The sequence below is a fragment of the Pongo abelii genome, chromosome 9 (assembly GCF_028885655.2).
Source record: "Pongo abelii isolate AG06213 chromosome 9, NHGRI_mPonAbe1-v2.0_pri, whole genome shotgun sequence".
Classification (NCBI taxonomy): domain Eukaryota; kingdom Metazoa; phylum Chordata; class Mammalia; order Primates; family Hominidae; genus Pongo; species Pongo abelii.
Window position 1 is genome coordinate 33417865 of NC_071994.2, and position 17971 is coordinate 33435835.

Genomic DNA, 17971 nt, shown 5'->3' on the forward strand with positions numbered 1-17971 from the left:
TAGGGTCCTGGGTTCTGGTGCTGTCTTCCAAGTACCCCTAAGCCTACTGTTTCTATCTCTGGGCCTCAGCTCCTGAAGCTGCAAAATGGAAACAGATGGGCTGGGCTGGCTGATTCCTAGAAGCCTTTACAGTTTTCACAGATTCAGTCCTCTCCGAGTGGTTTTCAACGTTGTGCATCAGACTCACCTGAGGAACTTTTAAATAATGGCGATGTCCACGCCCCACTCCCGAGGACAGAAGATGGCAATTGAAGTGAGCCCACCCACCTGCAGTTTTCTAAAAGCTCATCAGGTGACTCCAACGTGCAGACTCAGCTTGCTTGGAGAGGAGGGCCGCTGACCAGGACCTGTTTTCAGACAAAGCGATGGACTCATGCTGCCCCCTGGTGGTCAGATTGCTCACTTCAGGCAGTTCCACATCTTAGGGTCTTGCCGTGGGCAGGAAAAACGTGCCCAATGAATAAGGATGAAAAGAGAAAAAGAAAAGAAGAGAAGAACACTACCTGGCTTCTCCATGACCCAAGGATTCACAGACTCGTGAGTATTCCCCTTCCCCACTGTCCCCTATAATAAAGTTTATATTATTTATAATAAATAAAGAGACTGAGTCCTGGGGGCAGTCATATCTGACTTTGAAACCAACCCAATAGTCCCATCGACAGTTTTGGGTGTTTTTTGTTTTTTGTTTTGGATAAACATAGAAATTGACCCTTATGACCTTAAAGCTTGAAACTTACATTTGTTTTTATCAGAGTTTCAGAGTTTCTTCCTCCAGGAAAGGACCATCAGGCCTCTCAAAAAAAAAAAAAAAAAAAAAGTATCAAAGATCTGAAACTCACCAGATCATTGCATCCAGACTATGAAACTCCAGGCCCCTCATTCATCGTGATTGCTTGCTGACCCTTCCCGAGTTCCTGTTTTCTCACACAGTTACATTTCTTCCCTGCTGTATAAACCCCTAATTTTAGCTGGTCAGGGAGATGAATTTGAGACTCCTCTCCCAGGGAGATGATTTGAGGCTGACCTCCCATCTCCTCAGCTGCAGCACCCAATTAAAGCCTTCTTCTTTGGCAATAATTGCTGGGTCAGTGATTGGCTTTCTGTGCCGTGGGCAGCAGGATCTAGGCCGAACCCCTGGTGTTTCAGTAACACGTTAGGCATGAAAAAGCTCCCTCTGGATCCACAGGCTGGGTGTAAGGGGAATTCAGAAGGTGACAGGCTTGGGGGAGCTTCTGAGACAGCAAAGCCAAGCAGGACACTTGAGATAATGAGATGTTAAGTACCTGGAAAAATGAGTACCCAGTGCTAGGTTTATCCCTATTCACCAGTCGCCATGACATTGGGCAAGCTCATTTCTCTGAGCCTCAGTGAGTGCTGCTCACTATTCTGAACACCAAATGTGTTCCTGGACAAAGTCTATCAAGAGCCACAGAGATTTAACCGATTCCACACTCTCCAAACTCCTGCCCATTCCACATGGAGTAGAGTTTCCCAAACCTGGTTGGAAGTCAGCAAAAACTGGGAAGCTCATTTCTTAAACATAATATAAGAGAATGTGTTCAAAGTATCATTTTAGCATCATAATACAATCTATATAATATGTTACTTATAAGAAAAATGAATTTAAAAAGCAGGTATGTCTCATAGCCTACAGCTTAAGGACAAGATTCGGGGGAGTGGAAGTAAAGAGTAGGCTGGATAGCTCCCCAGTGCACGGTGGCCCACAAGGACCACATGGAGTGTGTCTGTTTCTATGGGTGAGACCAGGCTGGGCAGTCTCCGGCATCAGCATTAATTATGCCAAGACTCGCTCTGTCAGGCCCCAGATCAGGGCAGACTATGTATAGGACATTTGGACGACCTCACACATGGCCCACACTCCTTCTAACCTTCTGTGCCTCATAACATCCCTGCTTAATTCCAGCATCCCTCAGCTCTCACCTCAAACATCACTTTCTTGGGGAGGCCTTCCTTCACATCCCAATCAAGTCAAAACTCCAGTTCAAATGTTCTCAAAATGCTCCATTTCTCCTTCAGAGATCACAGTTTAATTCATTTTAAGAATTTTTTTGAGTCACTATCCCCCAAATGAATGTGAGACTTTGACAGAGGGGGCTGCTTCTGTATCTCCAGCACCCAGCACAGCACCTGGTCCCTTTGCAAAGTGCTCAATAAATTGTTGAATGAGTGAATCCCATCTTCAAGAGAAATAGCTCTTTTCTGATTGTTCCTTATTTATTTGTTATCCTAAATTTTCCTACCATTAATTCAAGTGAAAGTAATTCATTTTAATGTGGTCTGTATAGCTACTTTTTATTTATTTCAAAAAAGAAATACTTTATTTCTTTTTTTTTTAATTATTATTATACTTTAGGCTCTATGGTACATGTGTGCAACGTGCAGGTAAGTTACATATGTATACATGTGCCATGCTGGTGCGCTGCACCCACCAACTCGTCATCTAGCATTAGGTATATCTCCCAATGCTATCCCTCCCCCCTCCCCCCACCCCACAACAGTCCCCAAAGTGTGATGTTCCCCTTCCTGTGTCCATGTGTTCTCATTGTTCAATTCCCACCTGTGAGTGAGAATATGCGGTGTTTGGTTTTTTGTTCTTGCGATAGTTTACTGAGAATGATGATTTCCAATTTCATCCATGTCCCTACAAAGGACATGAACTCATCATTTTTTATGGCTGCATAGTATTCCATGGTGTATATGTGCCACATTTTCTTAATCCAGTCTATCATTGTTGGACATTTGGGTTGGTTCCAAGTCTTTGCTATTGTGAATAATGCTGCAATAAACATACGTGTGCATGTGTCTTTATAGCAGCATGATTTATAATCCTTTGGGTATATACCCAGTAATGGGATGGCTGGGTCAAATGGAATTTCTAGTTCTAGATCCCTGAGGAATCGCCACACTGACTTCCACAAGGGTTGAACTAGTTTACAGTCCCACCAACAGTGTAAAAGTGTTCCTATTTCTCCACATCCTCTCCAGCACCTGTTGTTTCCTGACTTTTTAATGATTGCCATTCTAACTGGTGTGAGATGGTATCTCATTGTGGTTTTGATTTGCAAAAAATACTTTATTTCTTAAGATAACTTGAGAACACGTTATTCATACATTAGAAATAGGGCTAGGGGCCATGGCTCATGCCTGTAATCCCAGCACTTTGGGAGGCCGAGGTAGGAGGATTGCTTGAGGCCAGGAGTTTGAGACCAGCCTGGGCACAAAGTGAGACCTGTGTCTCTTTAAAAAAAAATTTAAAAATTAGCTGGGTATAGTGGTGCTTGCCTGTAGTGGTGCACCTTTAAACCCTGACCTGTCTGGCTAAAGTATTTCATGAAGCCTGTAGTCCAGATACTTGGGAGGGTGAGGTAAGAGGATCACTTGAGCCCAGGAGTTCGAGGCTGTGGTGAGTGATGATTGCGCCAGTGCACTCCAGTCTAGGTGACAGAGTGAAACCTTGTCTCAAAAAGAAAAAAGAAAGAAAGAAAGAAAAAGAAATAGCTGCAGATTATTGATCTCCACCTTTTTGCAGTAAGATTTTATTCTAGCATCCTTCTCCTTGCTGCCCATGTGCCCATTGGCTTTTCAGCTTTGTTTTTGAGAGAAAATATGAACACACACCCCTCCACTTGAGTTGTAGTATACTCACTATACAGGCCAAAGGTAATGTTTAGCTTCATAAAATTCCATCTGAACATAGAAAATCATTGCCCGAAACTCAACAGTCAAGAATTGTGATTGTTTGCCTTCCATTGGTTGGGTTGATTCCAACAAGACCTTTGCTACTTAAAATAGGGTCCCAGCATCAGGAACACATTGGCATCACTTGGAAGTTGTTAGAAATGCAGAATCTTAGTCCCCATCTCAGACCAAAGAATTAGAATATGTGCTTTAATAAGATACCTCAGTGACACACATGCAAAGAAAAGTTTCAGAAATGCTGGATTATCAAGCTGTTCAAAGTTTGTGGTTCTTCTGAGTAAAGCAGAGTACTCATGGCTGGGTCTGGAAAAGCTTTTCTCTTACAACTCTTCATGAAATCTTAACTAAATGTGAAAAGGCTAAAAAAAAGGTTTAGTTAGTAATTTTCCAAGTAATCATGTTCGACAAGCCTGTATACCGCTTACAAAATTCGCATTGGCCTTATTTCTCTGATGAATGCCACATACTCACTTCTCCTTATCTGTTTCGTGTTTGCATAGGTCCAGCAAAGGGATGTTTGGTTGGTCAGTATCACTGAGCTGTGGCCATGTTTAGAGGCTCATTCCTAGAAAAATCAATTAACTTTCAATTAACAATTAACTTTCATTGCAAACAAAATGAAACAAAACAAAGAAAACCACCTTTAAACCTTGACCTGCCTGGCTAAAGCATTTCATGAAGCCATGGAAAACCACAGGGTCAAGGATAAAGGATGGGTAAGTATTGAATATACTACAGATGTAGATTAGTGAAGAGAAAGGATAACTCATCTCTTTCATGGGCGATCAACTCACAAGAGCTCCTCATATGATGACAGCTGGTGGCTGGAATCAGCTCACTTTTGAAGCTCTGATTCCTCCCTAAGCAAGCAAGCAATCATGTGGGGTGTCTGTGTGTGTGTGTGTGTGTGTGTGTGTGTGTGTGTGTTGTTGATGGTTTCCTTTTCCAGAAAAAAAAAAGATAACTAAATTGGGTTTCTTACCATTATCATTTTTGTATGAGTTTAGATATAAAAAGCCAGGTTTCTGAAGATTTGACTACCATTAAACAAGATGAAAAAGACTTGATAGACCAAATAATGGTGAAGTTGTAGGCAAAACGTAAAGGCTGCCCTTTTATATCCAGTCAGCCAAATTGCCCTCCCAACACTGGATGTCACAGACTCTAAACCAAATAATGAAATGTTACAGCTGACAGAGCTCGTAAAAATCTAGTCTAATGCCTTATTTGTTCAGATGACACTAAGAAATTAAAGTGACTGGCTATCAAACCAAAAACTAGCATCTGGGTCTTCTGATTTGGAATCAAGCATTATGATTGTCTGAACCACTCTATACACAAAACATAATACCTCTCCTTATGGAAAAACAGCAACAAAACAACAAAAATACATAAGGGCAGGGACTGTGACTGTTTATCGCTTGATCTGGGATAGCAGAAAATCATGTATTTACTAGCACTCAATAAATACTTGTTGAATGACTTGCAACAGATGAAGATTTGTTAAATATCTACTGAGGGTAATTATCTACTGTAGATATTAGTTATATTACAAGTATATATTACTATATAATTATATATTACTATAATTAGGCAGTATATGGGGGCATGTTTACATTATTACTTTCATTTTATACTACTTTATGATCACTACCATTATTGTTGTTATCAGAGTCGTATACAGCTAACACATAAGGCAAAGATAGAGGTCATCATTTTCCCTCATTTGGGAAAGAAGAAAAGGAAGACTGCTAGAAATTGGGTGTATATCATTCCTTGGAACCTGTAGATTTCTGGCTCTGCCTTTTACTGCCATTTACAACCAACCCTGGCACATGGTAAATGCTAGATAAATGGCAGCTGTGAGTATCACCACTGCTGTTGTCACCGTGTTACCATCATGGCTTTGTGCCAAGCCTACTGCTCCATCTTTTCTTTTTAATTTTTTTTGGGGACTTGAGGGGACGAGGTCTTGCTTTGTTGCCCAGACTGTTGTCTCAAATTCCTGGGCTCAAGCGATCCTGCCTCGGCCTCCCAAAGTGCTGGGATTACAGGCTTGAGCCACCACACCCAGCCACCTGCTCCATCTTGATTTTCCCCTGACCCACATGGATCCCATGAATCTACCATAACAACTACTTCTCCCTAGGTGGACTGACCTCTCTGAACTTTGGCACTCACATTTTGCATAGATTACAAAGCACCTGCTTAGTCTCCTCCTGTCTAGTCAAATTACCAAGAACAATTTTCAGGTTTCAGATTTTTTTTTTAAATCGAGTTTGTGAGACCCAATACAAATAAATTAACATGTACATCAGGCACTAGGGCAACAGACAGACACAGGGGAGAGAATGAATATATCTGAGTGTAGGACCCCAAAGAGGGCCGAACTGATCCTGACCCCAGCAGGGACCCAGGAACCTTCTAAGCCGACTTTTCCAGAGGAATATTCCTCAGTTACTTCCTTTGTATCCACATAGCACTTATGTTAGTGGCATCTAGACCAAGTCAGAGGATTCCTACAAATTGAGAGGGCTTTATTTTCCTTTTCTTTTGTTGGTAAGAGAAAAAATATATTTTAATGATTCAATCAAGGCAAGTTTTAGGGGTACAGGTCACGTTTGGCCATGTGCTTGACTGTTTTAGAAGTCACAAGACGGGGTCACAATGAATATATCAATCAGGATGTCTATGGACCCAAGCCTCACATGATATGTTATAGAAGGTAACTGTCACCTTCCATAACAATTACACAGAGTGATGAAAGAACAGACTAATAATAGTGATAACAGCAGCCATGTAAGCTCTGGTTCCAGCAAATTCAGGACATTTGGAAGCTCCTGAGGAGGCAGCGTGGAGCTGGGGACCAGATCCCAGATCTAGTCTGAGTTCCTGCTGACCTAGTCTCTGCAATTCCCTGAAAGCCATTCCAGGTTTTCCCATTGGGCCATAAACCTGTCAGGGTTTTTTGTTTGGAGAAGTAGTGAATTCCAGGCCAGATTTTTCTCTCAACCCATCAGCTGGGGCTGTGAGCCCAACTGCAGCCTTAGCCCGCGCTTTGCTTCTGCTGCGCTAGGTTGACTCAGCCAACCTCCCGGGTTGCGAGCGATGAGCAGCCTCAGTACCCGGTTTCTCTTTCTGCAGCGGGTTTACCTCTCTTTCAAATGGCCCGCTTGCTTTGGGGCTTCAGTGCTGGCAGAGTCCCTGCCACTCCTTCACCCCCAATCCCAGATATTAGAGCAGACTACCAACAGCTTGGTTCCTGAACTCCAGGCGGCTTCACCTACCCTTGGGCTTGCAGGCACCGGGATCCTGGTCACCCAGTCTCCAGCCCAACTTGTCAGCTGACAGGACCCTTAGGAAGAAATGTTTCCCACCACTTCCAAAAATTAGAGACCACTTGGATGTGTGCCTTTGTGATTAGAACTGACACGTAAAGGGCCAAGGACCCCACTAGGACCACACACCAGGACAAATAGAGTTCATGCGGGAAAGCTAGGACAGGGCAGGCAGGACCTCCTCCCCACCCCGCCTTGTCACACAGAGAGATGCGCACTCTGCACTTACTCAGGTCTGTGAAAACAGCTCCTTGAAAATCAACAAAAGGCGGAGGAAACGAATCTTCAGGGCAACCTGCATTTGTCCCTCCTTAATCAAAGTATTGCCTTTCTTACCTCCAGGGCTTTACCAGCACAAACAACATTTCATTAATCTTTGTAACCCCACCAATACTGAGAAAGTAAAAATCGGCGCTGCCATTCATCAGGCTATGATAACAGACACAGATAAAGCCAGCCGCAAAGTTAATAGCAAACGATATTTCTCCCAAGGACACACTGCTGCTGAAAGGTGCCGTATGACCCCCTTCTTAGAGTGACAACCGCTTTCTTAATGAGTAACCCTGTCCTCTGACATGGGAGAATTTCAAAATTTTGCTGTTTGAAATTACATCAGTAACAATGAAACATCCCACTCTTACCTGGGGGAACTAAGACAGAGAAGCGACCTTGATTTACGGCCCCGGCGCAGAGGTTCAGATAAAGGTTTCTGGACACACTATTGGCATTTATCTTAATAATGTCCAAGGAAATATGATCCTGTGTCCATTTCAGTCCAGACCTGATGATAACCCTTTTATACTCACACCGCATTGCTTAACACACATTAAAACACTCCTTCATTTAATTTTACAAAGACTCCATCTTTCCCAGAACTTTTATGGTAACTATTTCTTCCTTCATTTGTCGAGAAGTTCCATGATTCTTCCACTATGTGATTTTTCTTATTGCAGTCAGCCAAAAAACAAACAATCAAACAAATAAAAACTGACTTTTCAGACTACAGATTTGTCCCTAGTGGTCTTAGGCTAAGTGGGCCATGATAGTACCAAGCACAGGGACTTGCATTTAATACCGATGTACCTACTTCTGATGGATTCATAAACAGTCCATGTGGACTGTGAAATAGATGAAGATATGGTGTAATTATGTAGAGATTGGCAGTGTTCATTATCCTAAGTGAGTGTATTTCCTTTTTCAAGTATTATCTATGTGTTTTCCTGAGAAAGTAAGGTATACGAGAAAATGACAAATTTCTTTGTTTATAAAGTATACAATTCAGTGGTTTTTAGTGTAGCCACAGAATTGTGCAATCATAACCACTAACTCGAAGACTTTTTTTTTTTTTTTTTTTTTTGAGACAGAGTTTCACTCTTGTTGCCCAGGCTGGAGTGCAATGGCGCAACCTCGTCTCACTACAACCTCCACCTCCCAGGTTCAAGAGATTCTCCTTCCTCAGCCTCCTGAGTAGCTGGGGTTACAGGTGCCTGCCACCACACCCGGCTAATTTTTTGTATTTTTAGTAGAGACGGAGTTTCACCATGTTGGCCTGGCTGGTCTCGAACTCCTGACCTCAGGTGATCCACCCGCCTCAGTCTCCCAAAGTGCTGGGATAGCAGGTGTGAGCCACCCCGCCAGGCCTGGGTCATTTTTATCATGCCAAAAAGAAACCCCATAACTATTAGCAGTCACCCCTGATTCCTTCCTTCCCATGTCCCCTGGCAACCACAAATCTACTTCCTGTCTCCAAGGATCTACCCTTTCCGGACATTTCATTTAAACGGAAGCACATAATATGTGGCCTTTTGTGACTGACATCTTTCACTTAGCATAATGTTTTCAAATTTCATCCATCAAAAAAAAAACAAAAACCGGCTCATCCATGTTATAGCACGTATCAGTTCTTCATTTCTTTCTCTCTTTTTTATTCTTTTTACCAAATAATATTCCATTGTATGGCTATACTACATTTTCTTTCATCTGTTCATCAGTTAATGTACATTTGCGTTGCTTCCACTTTTTGGTTATTATGAATAATGCTGCTATGAACATCTGTGTACAAGTTTTTGTATGAACATATGTTTTCCATTCTCTTGGGCATATATTTAGAAGTAGAATTGCTGGATCACATGCTAACTCTGTGTTTAATTTTTGAGGAACTTCCAAACTGTTTCTCAAAGTGAGTAACAATTTTATATTCCTACCAGTAGTATATGGGTGTTCCAATTTCTTCACATCCTCATCAACTCTTATTATCTGTCTTTTTTACTATAGCCATCCTGGTGTGTGAAATTATGTCTTGTCATGTTTTTACTTGCATTTCCTTAGTCACTAATGATATCGAGCATCATTGGCCACCTTTGGAGAAATGTCTATTCCTTTGATCAGTGTTTAACTAGGTTATTTGTCTTTTTATTGTGGAGTTGTAAGATAATTTCCTTTCCTTTTCTTTTTTTCTCTTTTCTTTCTTTCATCTCACTCTGCTGGAGTGCAGTGGCACAATCATAGCTCATTGTAACCTAAAAGTCCTGGGCTCAAGTGATCTTCCTACCCCAGCCTCTCAAATGGCTAGGACTGCAGGCATGCACAACATGCCTGGCTATTAAAAAATTTTTTGTAGAGGTGGGGGTCTCACTATGTTGCCCAGGCTGGCCTCAAACTCCTGGCCTCAAATGATCCTCCCAACTCAGCCTCCCAAAGCACTGGGATTATAGGCACAAGCCACTGTACCTGGCCTGTAAGAGTTCTTTATATATTCTGGATACAAGCCCCTATTAGGTATTTTGCAAATATTCTTTTTTACTAAATTTGGTCTCTATATTTGACCAATATATTCTCCCAATATATTAGCCATTTCACTTTTTTCATAGTGTCCATTAAAGTGCAAAAGTTTTAAGTTATGATGAAGTCCTACTTATCTTTTATTTTTCTTTCATTGCTCATGGTTTTGGTGTCATATCTAAGAATTCATTGCCAAGATCATGAAGATTTACCTTTATGTTTTCTTTTAAGGGTGTTTTGGTTTTAGCTCTTATATTTGGGTCACTGATCCATTTTTACGTTTTTGGTTTTGTTTGTTTGTTTGTTTTTGTTTTTGTTTTTGTTTTGTATATGTTGTGGTAAGGGTCCAGCCTCATTCTTTTGCATGTATATATCCAGTTGTCCCAGCAGGATTTGTTGAAAATATTATTCTTCCTCCATTGAATTGTTTTGGCAAAGTTATACTTTGTTAAAAATTCAATTGACTTAAATGTATGAGTTTCTTTCTAGATTCTCAGTTGTAGTACATGATCTACGTAACTGTCCTTATTTCAATAACACACTTTTGTATTTCAATAGTTTTAGGGTACAGGTGGTTTTTGGTTACATGAATAAGTTCTTTAGTTGTGATTTCTGAGATTTTAGTGCACCTGTTATTCTAGCACACTTTTTTTTTTATTATTGCTGTAGCTTTCCAATAAGTTTTGAAATCAGGATGTGTGAAGTTTCCAACTTTATTATTCTTTTTCAAGATTATTTTGGCTATTTCAGGTCCCTGGAAGTTTCATATAAATTTTAAGATCAGTTTGTCAATTTCTCTAAAGAAGCCATCTGAGATTTTGATAGAGATTGTACTGAATCTGTAGATCAGTTTGGGAAGTGTTGCCATCTTAATAATAACTTTTATTTCATGAATATGGTATGTCTTTCCAGTTATTTGGATCTTCTGTAATCTATTTCAATGACATTTTATAGTTTTCAGTAAATAAGTCTTATATTTCTTTTGTTAAATGTATTCCTAAGTATTTCATTTTGATGCCATTTTGTTTTATTTTCATTTCTGTATTGTCTATTGCTAATATATAGCAATACAATTTCTTTTTGTGTATTGATCTTGTATCCTGGCACTTTGCTGACCCAGCTCAATAGCTATATTTGTTTTTTGTGTAGATTCCTCAGAATTTTCTATATACAAGATCATGTAGTCTGCCAATAGACACAGTTTTACTTCATCCTTTCTGATCTAAATATCTTTTTTTTTCCTTGTCTTTTCCCTGACTGAAACCCCTAGTGCTATATTGAGTAGAATTCATGAGAGTGGACATTCATGTCTTGTTCCTGATGAGAAAAGCTTTCGGTCTTTCATAATTAAGCACAATGTTTGCTTTGGGGTTTTCATAGATGCCCTTTATTAAGTTGAGGAAGTTTCCTTCTATTCCTAATTTGATAAGTGGTTTTGTGTTTTGTGTTTTTTGGTTTTTTTTAGCATAAAATGGTGTTGGATTTTGTCGGGTTACTTTTTACCATATCTACTGAGATGATCTTGTCATTTTGCCCTTTATTCTATTAATTAGTGTATTAGATTAACTGATTTTCATATATTGAACCAACCTTGCAATCCTAGGATAAATCCCACTTGGTAATGGTTTATAATCCTTGTATGTGTTCCTGGATTTAGTTTGCCAGCATTTTATTTTTTATCACTCAAATGGACACAGTATAGTTTGCTAGGATTTTATTGAGGATTTTTGCATCTATATTCACAACAGTGTTAATCTGAAGTTTTCTTGTGATATCTTTTTCTGGTTTTGGTACAATTTGGTACTTTCTATAAGGCCAGTATTATTCAGTATTATTCAGAATAATACTGGCCTCATAGAATGAGTTGTTACCTCCTCCTCTATTTTTTGGAAGGGTTTATGAAGGATTGGTGACAATTGTAAACATTTGGTAGAATATACCAGTTATGTTATCTGGTTCTGGGATCGTCTTTGTTGGCAAATTTTTTAAAATTGCTAATTCAATCATTTTACCTGTTATAAGTCTATTCAGATTTTAATTAATTTTCCAGTCAGTTTCAGTAGTGATGTCTTTCTAGAAATTTGTCCATTTCATCTAAATTATGGAATTTGCTGGCCTACAGTTCATAGTATTCTGTTGCCCAGGCTGGAGTGCAGTGGCGCAGCTAATTTTTTGCATTTTTAGTAGAGACAGGTTTTCACCATGTTAGCCAGGATGGTCTCGATCTCCTGACCTCGTGATCTGCCTGCCTCGGCTTCCCAAAGTGCTGGGCTTACAGGCGTGAGCCACCACGCCCAGCCCATAGTATTCTTTTATAATCTTTATTTGTGTTGGGTTGATGGTAATGTCCTCTCTTTCATTCTTGATTGTAGTGATTTGAGTCTTCCTGTTTCCAAGTTAGTCTAGTGAAAGGTGTGCCAACTTTGTTGGTCATTTCAAATAATAAACTTTGTTTTCTTGATTTTTCTCTACTGTTTTTCTATTTATCTTATTTATTTTATAACTCTCATTTCCTCTCTTATGATTGTTTTGAGTTTAGTTTGCTCGTTTTCTAGTTTCTTAATGTGGAAAGTTAGATTATGATTATTTTTGTACTTGATATCCATCCCCACACCACCCCCATCCTCACCTTCCCACTACCCTTCCCAGACTCTGGTAATCATCCTTCTACTCTCTATCTCTGTGAGTCCATTTGTTTTGATTTTTAGATCTCACAAATAAGTGAGAACATGTGATGTTTGTAGTTCTGTCTTGCTTATTTCACTTAGCATAATGACCTCCAGTTCTGTCCATGTTGCTGTAAATGACAGGATCTCATTCTTTTTTATGGTTGAATAGTACTCCATTACATATATGTACCACATTTTCTTTATCCATTCATCTGTTCATGGACACTTGGGTTGCTTCCAAATCCTGGCTATTGTGAACAGTGTTTCAACAAACATGGAAGTACAGATATATCTTCAATACACTGATTTCCTTTGAGTATATACCCAGCAGTGGGATTGCTGGATCATACGGTAGCTCTATTTTCAGTTTATTGAAGAACCTCCAAATTGTTCTCCATAGTGGTACTAATTTACATTCCCACCAATAACATACAAGTTTCTCCACATCCTCGCCAGCATTTTTTATTGCCTGACTTTTGGATAAAAGCCATTTTAACTGAGGTGAGATGATATCTTATTGTAGTTTTGATTCGCATTTCTCTGATGATCAGCGATATTGAGCACCTTTTCATATGCCTGTTTGCCATTTGTATGTCTTCTTTTGAGAACTGTCTGTTCAAATCTTTTGCTTATTTTAAAAATCAGATCACTAAATTGTTTTCCTATAGAGCTGTTTGAGCTCCTTCTATATGCTGGTTATTAATCCCTGTTGGATGGGTAGTTGCAAATATTTTCTCCCAATCTGTAGGTTATTTCTTCCCTTTGTTGATTGTTTCCTTTGCTGTGAAGAAGATTTTTAACTTGATGTTATCACATTTGTCCATTTTTGCTTTGCTTACCTGTGCTTATGGGATATTGCTCAAGAAATTTTTGCCCAGACATGGCCAGATGTGGTGGCTCATACCTGTAATCCCAGACTTTTGGGAGGCTGAGGCAGGCGCATTGCTTGAGCCCAGGAGTTTGAGACCACCCTGGGCAACATGGCAAAACCCCGTCTCTACCAAAAAAGTATACAAATTAGCCAGGCGTGGTGATGCATGTCTGTAATACATCAACTCCCTCCAGCTACTTGGGAGGCTGAGGTGGGAGGATCGCTTGAGCCCAGGAGGTTGTGGTTGCAGTGAGCCATGAGCATGCCACTGTACTCCAGCCTGGGTGACAGAGTGAGACCCTGTCTCAAAAAAAATTTTTTTTTTTGCCCAGACAAATACCCTGGAGAATTTCCCTAACGTTTTCTTGTAGTAGTTTCATAGTTTAAGGTCTTAGATTTAAGTCTTTAATCCATTTTGATTTTTGAATATGATGAGAAATAGGGGTCTAGTTTCATTCTTCTGCATATGCGATGATTGCTTTCTAATTTCATTCCATTATGGTCTGAGAACATACTTTGTATTATTTCAATCTTTTTAAATTTATTGAGATTTGTTTTATGGTCTATAGTGGAGAATGTTTCATGAGCACCTGAGAAGAATGTGTATTCTAGTATTCTCGGGGGAGTATTCTATAGATGTCTGTTAAGTCTTGTTGATTTGCAGTGTTGCTTAAGTCTTCTATTTCCTTGTTAATATTCTGTCTAGTTGTCTTATCTAGTGTTGAAAGTCAGGTACTGAAATCTTCAACTATTATTGTAGAAATGTTCATTTCTTCCTTCAGTTCTGTCAGTTTTTGCTTCATAGGTTTTAAGGCTGTTAGGTGCATACGTGTTTATAATAGTTCTATCTTTTTAATGGATTGATCCTTAATTGTTATAAATTGTATTTGTCTCTAGAACACTTTTTGCCTTAAAGTCCATTTTGTCTGTTATTAATACAATCACTCCAGCTCTCTTTTGGTTATTTTTCCTTAGTATATCTTTCCATTCTTTTACTTTCAACCTATTCGTTTGTTTGAATCTAAAGTGTTCTCTTTAGTCATCATATGGTTGGATCATGTTTGTTTGCTTGTTTTTTAGTCCTTTCTGCCAATCTCTGCCTTTTAATTGGAATGTTTAATCCATTTATATTTAATCCAGTTATGGATACAGTAGGATTTATGCCTGCCATTTTGCTCTTTGTTTTATACAAGTCCTATATCTTTTTTTAATTCCTCTAGCCTCTGATTTTTATTTATGTGATCTCAGAGCCATTTACTGAAAAAATTCAACCTTTCCTTCACTGACCTGTTATAGCACCTTCACCATATATTACATTGTTCATATATGCCTATTGCTTTTCTGAGCTGTCTATTCTAATGCATTAGTGTATTTTTTTCTATCTCTACAATACTGCCCTGAATTAATTGTTATAGATTTATATCTGGTAGGGCAATTCTCCCCATCATATTCATTTTCATCAAGAGTATTTTGGCTTTTATTTTTTTTTGGACCAGTGCTTTTTCATCCAAATATTTAAATAAGCTTGACAAATTTTACCAAAATATCCATTGAGATTTGTATTTTTATTGTTGGATGTTCAGATCAATTTGTGATCATTTATATTTCTATGATATGGAGTTTTTAAACCAATTTATTTGTAGTAAGTTAAAAAGTTATAGTTCTTCATTTATTTAGGTATTTTAAAATGCCTTTTATTGGTTTTATAATTTTTTTCCAATAATTCTTGCACAAATTTTGTTAGATTTCTTTCCAGGTTCTATTTTTCATTGCTATTGTAAATGTTACCTTTTTAAATTTCAGCTTTCTAATTGTGTGGTTTATGTATAGAAATATATTTTTTTTTCTTTTTGAGACAGAGTCTCACTGTTTCCCAGGCTGGAGTGCAGTGGCACAATCTTGGCTCACTGCAACCTCTGCTGCCTCCTGGGTTCAAATGATTCTTGTGCCTCAGCCCTGAGTAGCTGGGACTACAGGCATGCACCACCACGCCCAGCTAATTTTTTTGTATTTTTAGTAGAGATGGGGTTTCACCATGTTGCCCAGGCTGATCTTGAACTCCTGAGCTCAGGCAATCTGCCTACCTTGGCCTCCCAAAGTGCTAGGATTACAGGCATGAGCCACTGTGCCTGGCCTAGAAATATTATTTTATATATTGATTTTATATTCAGGAAACTGAAGATGCACTCATAGTAACTAACATTTTTCTGTAGATTCTTTTGGGTTTTCAAAACACGTAATGATATAATCTGCAAATTATACAGTTTTATTTCTTCTTTTCAATATCTTTTACCATATATTTTATTTTCTTGCCTTACTTCACTGACTAAATCCTTCAGTACAATGTTGAATTTAAGCAGTGATAGTGGAAATCTCTGTCTCATTCCCAGTCTCAAAGGGAATGTTTCCAATATTTAATCATAAATATGTTAGACACAAAAGACTATATATGGTATGAGTCCAGGCATAGGACATTCTAGAAAAGGCATAACTCATCTACAGTGACAGCAGATCAGCAGTTGCTTGGGGCTGAGGCTTGGGGAGGAACTGGCAGCAAAGAGGGACAAAGGAATTCTCTGAGGGTATTGAAAATGTAGAACATTGTGATAATGGTTACACAGGCTTATACACCTGTCAAAACTCATTGAACTGAAAGCATAATATTGTATATAAATTATACCTCAGTAGAGTTGGTTAAAGCACCCTAAGAAAGCTTTCTTCTCTCTACTGTACTGTATATACAAAAAGGTTTTGGGACCCTCATCATATACATGTGATTCTATTTCAGGTTTCTTCGTTCTGTTTCATGGATCTGTCATTTATTTCACTAATACCACACTGTCTTGATAATTGCAGCTTTTTTTTTTTTTTTGAGACAGAGTCTCACTCTGTCACTCAGGCTGGAGTGTGGTGGTGCAATCTTGGCCCACTGCAACCTCTGCCTCCCAGGTTTATGCCTACATAAAGCGATTCTCCTGCCTCAGCCTCCCAAGTAGCTGGAACTACAGGTACTCGCCACCACATCCTGCTAACTTTAGGTATTTTTAATAGAGACAGGGTTTTACCATGTTGGCCAGGCTAGTCTCAAACTCCTGACCTCAAGTGATCCACCTGCCTTGGCCTCCCAAAGTGCTGGGATTGCAGCCATGAGCCACCACGCCCAGCCTGACTGCAGCTTTTATTAAGTCCTGAAGTTAAGACCTTCAGACTTTTTCTTTCTGAAGATTGTTTTGGCTATTCTAGGTCCTTTGCCTTTTTGACTAAATTTTAAATTCAGTTTGTCAATTTCTACATATGGAATATATTTTTGTTACACAAATCAAATTTGCTGTTGCCTTTCCCTGAGGAGAATGGGTCTCTCCTAGGACTTAGCTTCACCTTGTTTCCTTCAAGGAGGCAGCATGGTAGAACAGGAAGAGGAGGTGCTTTGGAGATGGATCCATCATGTGTTTCCAGTACACTGCTTCCTGATTTTGTGTCTTTTAGCATGTCTCTTGGTGTCTCTGAGACTCAACTTCACTAACTACAAAATATGAGTATGGGGAGCTATTCTAAACTTTTCTCTAAAGGGGCGGGACACTATACTCAAAGCTGCCTTTGTTAATATTGCTCTCCCTTTGTCTCTAGCATTGGGCAGGGCACAGTGCTCCATCAACCTTCATTTCTGCCATTAAGCAGTGTCAATTTGCATTCCCTTTCACGTTCTCTTTCCTCTGATCCTTTTGTAGAAGGATTCCTCCACTTCCCAAGTACAGTTTTTGTTTCCTTCTTTACACTCTGGTGCCACCTAGGACATATTATTATTATTCAAGCAATCACCACATGTGTTAGTCCATTCTTGCATTGCTATAAAGAAATGCCTAGGACTGGGCAATTTGTAAAGAAAAGAGGTTTAGTTGTCTCACGGTTCTGCAGGCTGTACAGGAAGCATAGTGGCATCTGCTTCTGGGGAGACCTCAGGAAGCTTCTGACCATGGCAGAAGGTGAAGGGGGAGGAGTTGTCTTATATAGCAGGAGCAAGAGAGAATGAGGTGGGGAGGTGCTACATAAACAACCAGATCTCATGAGAACTTACTATCTATCATGAGAACAGTACCAACAGGGATGGTGCTAAACCATGCATGAGAATTCTGCCCCCATGATCCAATCACCTCCCACCAGGTCCCACCTCCAATGTTGGGGATTACATTTCATTATGAGATTTGGGCTGGGACACACATTCAAACTACATCACCATATATATTATAGTTGTTTCTTTACTTCTATGGCACTTTTAGGTAGAGACTTTATTATTCTATTTTGTAATTTCATGTTTATTTCATAGAATGGCTTCTCTCAGCTTGATAGAATACACGTATTTTCTGCAGAACTTCACTAGAAGCATGAGAAAGGTCTTCTTCTCTACTTTTTTTGTTTCCCTCATAACATTTATGTTTTTAAATACTTGTTATGTGAATGACATTTAGTTAGGATCATGGGAGTCATAAAAAATGAATCAACAATAGCTGTGATGGTGAGGTACTGAGTATTATTCAGAAACTATTTCAGGGGTTTATTTCAAGGGGAAATAATAAGACCTGCTAAAATAGACT

The 17971-nt window shown here is 39.3% G+C and overlaps 1 long non-coding RNA gene across 2 annotated transcripts in view; it reads right to left on the bottom strand.

Moving 5' to 3' along the window:
• Window positions 1-212: 212 nt before the first annotated feature.
• The window catches only part of LOC103891826 (uncharacterized), a 34782-nt gene continuing 17023 nt past the window's right edge, over window positions 213-17971 (bottom strand). The window contains exons 4-6 of one of the 2 annotated variants that reach the window (XR_008511159.2): window positions 4192-4285; window positions 738-793; window positions 213-428 (exon numbers count right to left, since the gene is read on the bottom strand). This is a non-coding gene — a long non-coding RNA (uncharacterized LOC103891826). Of the gene's footprint in view, window positions 429-737; window positions 794-3957; window positions 4080-4191; window positions 4286-17971 lie in introns of those variants that run through there. The other variant, XR_008511160.1, reaches the window with a different exon arrangement.